This window comes from Triticum dicoccoides, chromosome 5B (assembly GCF_002162155.2).
Source record: "Triticum dicoccoides isolate Atlit2015 ecotype Zavitan chromosome 5B, WEW_v2.0, whole genome shotgun sequence".
NCBI lineage: Eukaryota > Viridiplantae > Streptophyta > Magnoliopsida > Poales > Poaceae > Triticum > Triticum dicoccoides.
In genome coordinates, this window is record NC_041389.1 from 496,182,747 (window position 1) to 496,185,663 (window position 2,917).

Below are 2,917 nucleotides of genomic sequence, written 5' to 3' on the forward strand. Positions count from 1 at the left end.
CGCGCGGAGCCGGGCCTGGAAACATGAACAACCTTGAACGGGCCCTCCCATATAGGAGAGAGCTTGTGTAGCCCTTCCCTGGAGAGGACCCGTCGGAGCACGAGGTCCCCTACCTCAGGAGTCCTGGGGAGGATGTTGCGGCAGTGGTATCATCGCAGCGCCTGCTGATATCTTGCCACTCGTAGCGCGGCCTCCCGACGGTGTTCCTCCCCCAGCACGAGAACTGTCCCCCGCATGGCGTCCTGTTGCGCCTCATCGAACGCCAGGGCCCGTGTGGAGCGACACCTGACCTCGTGAGGGAGGACGGCCTCAGCTCCATAGACGAGGAAGAATGGGGTTTCTCCAGTTGACTTGGTTGCGGTCGTGCGGATAGACCACAACACAGACTGGAGCTCGTCGTACCAATTCCTGCCGCAGGCCTCCAGCTTCTTCTTGAAGGTTCTGGTCTTGAGGCCCTTCAGGACCTCCACGTTGGCTCGCTCAGCCTGGTCGTTGCTCCGAGGGTGGGCTACTGAAGCGTAGCATATCCGCGTTCCAAGATTAGCACAATACGTTTTAAAGAGATTGCTGGTGAACTGCGAACTGTTGTCGGTGATGATGCGGTTAGGCACCCCGAATCGGCTCACGAGGCCCTTGATGAACTTGACCGCGGAGCCTGTTGGGATGGTGCAGACAGCTTCCACCTCCGCCCACTTGGTGAATTTGTCGATGTCAACATAGAGGTAGCGATAGCCCCCTGGCGCCCGAGGGAACGGGCCCAAGATGTCCAGCCCCCAAACCGCGAACGGCCATGAGAGTGGTATGGTCTACAGGCCCTGAGCCGGCTAATGGATCTGCTTTGTGTGGAATTGGCAGGCTTCACAAGCCTTCACCAGCTCGACGGCGTCGTTGAGCGTTGTGGGCTAGTAGAACCCGTTGCGGAATGCCTTGCCAACGAGGGTTCGTGATGATGAGTGGTGCCCGCAGTCTCCACCGTGTATGTCTGCCAACACCTCCTTCCCCTGTTCTCTGGAAATGCAACGTAGGGATACGTCGTTCGGTCGCTTCCGGTAAAGCTCTCCATCTTGAATGCAGTGTGTCGTGGCCTGCCGCGCCACGCATTCTGCGTCTTCCTCCTTCTCCGGCAAGGTCCCTTGCGCCAGGTAGCTCTTTAGTTCCACGGTCCAACATCCCTCCTGAGGCTCCAGCGCTAGGAGCAACCATGCTCCTAAGGTCGGTCCGCAGGCCGGAGCTCCCGAGGCAGGCGGCTGAGGGAGCTCCACCCGAGGTTGAGCTGCTTCTGATGGTGGTGGCACCGCTGGGGGTTTAAAGAGCCTCTCTTCGAAGACTCCAGGCTCCTGAGGCAGCCGCCTGGACGCCCTTTTTGCGATGTCGTCAGCTTCCTGATTGGTGCTGCAGGGCACATGCTGCAACTCCAAACCCCAAAACTGCTTCTCAATCTTGCGAACCTCTGCTAGATAAGCCTCCATGTGCTCATCCTTCGGCTCATACACCTTGTTGGAGAAGTTGACGAGGAGTTGTGAATCGCCTTTGATGACGAGGCGCTTTACCCCCAAGGCCACCACAGCTTTTAGGCCCGCTATCAGCCCCTCGTATTCAGCTATATTATTGGAAACCTTTTCTCCGTGCTGGAAATAGAGTTACATGGCATAGTAGAGCATGTCCTGAGTGGGGGATATGAGCACCGCGCCAGCCCCCACGCCATGTCGCGAGAAAGCTCCGTCGAAGTACATAACCCAGCCATCCGGCGCCTCACTTCCTGGGGAAAGCGACCGGTCCTCGCGTGCTTCAAGTCCTGGCACCTCTGTCCATTCTGCTACAAAATCTGCAAGTGTCGCCCCCTTGACGACCCTAGTCGTGCTGAACTCCAACTGTAATGCCTGCAGTTTGATGTTCCATTCGGCGACCCTTCCTGCTGAGTTGGGACTCCTGAGCACCCTTTCCAACGGGTATGCTAAGACGACCTTGATTGGATGACCCTAGAAGTAGTGATGCAGCTTCCGTGAGGCCACCAACAGCACGAGCAGGAGCTTTTGAGGCATGGGGTATTGCGCCCTTGCGTCCCTCAGCACTGTGCTGACAAAGTACACGGGATGTTTGACGAGGGCGGGCGCAGCGACGGAGCCTGCACCCTCCGGGGAGTCATGCGTCTCCTGAGGTGCAAGAGTCCCTAGCTCCTGACAAACTGGTGGAGCCCCCTTAGCTGTGAGAACGCCTCCTTGCTGAGCTGACTTGTGTCTGCTGAGGGTGTGACCCTTGAGGGGCCTTCCTGCTCTGGGGTTGCCGCAACTAGTGCGGTCTTGGTCCGGCACTCCTCCCGGACGGCCACCAGAGCTGCGCTGGTGGAGTATGGTGTGGCAGCGAGATAAAGCACCACGGGCTCCTACGATCGTGGCGCTACCATCACCGGAGGGCTGGTCAGGTACTCACTACTAGGGAAAACCTTATACACAGAATCTTACCAGTAGCGCTTGTTAAAATGAGGCGTTGCTGCTACTTAGCAGTAGCGCGTCTGGCTAAACCGCGCTACTGTTACCCCCTTAGCAGTAGCACGGCGGGAACAGAACGCGCTACTACTACAATTGCCACACCGGTCCCGACGTGCTAGATATAGTAGTAGCGCCCTTCTAGAAACGGCGCTACTACTACAGATTTTAGCAGCAGCGCGATTTTCCTCCCCACGCTACTGTTAAAGCTATTCTCACCTACCCCCCCCATGCGGCCTGATTCCCTCTCCTCTGCTTCCTCCCCCAATTCCCCACTCTCTCTTCTCCCCCTCGTCGCCTCTACCTCACCGCCATCTCCCCCGACCCCGCCTCGCGGCCGTCTCCCCCGACCCTGCCTCGCCGCCGTCTCCCCCAACCCCGCCTCGCCGCTGTCTCCCTCGACCCGCCTCGCTGCCTTCTCCCCCGACCCC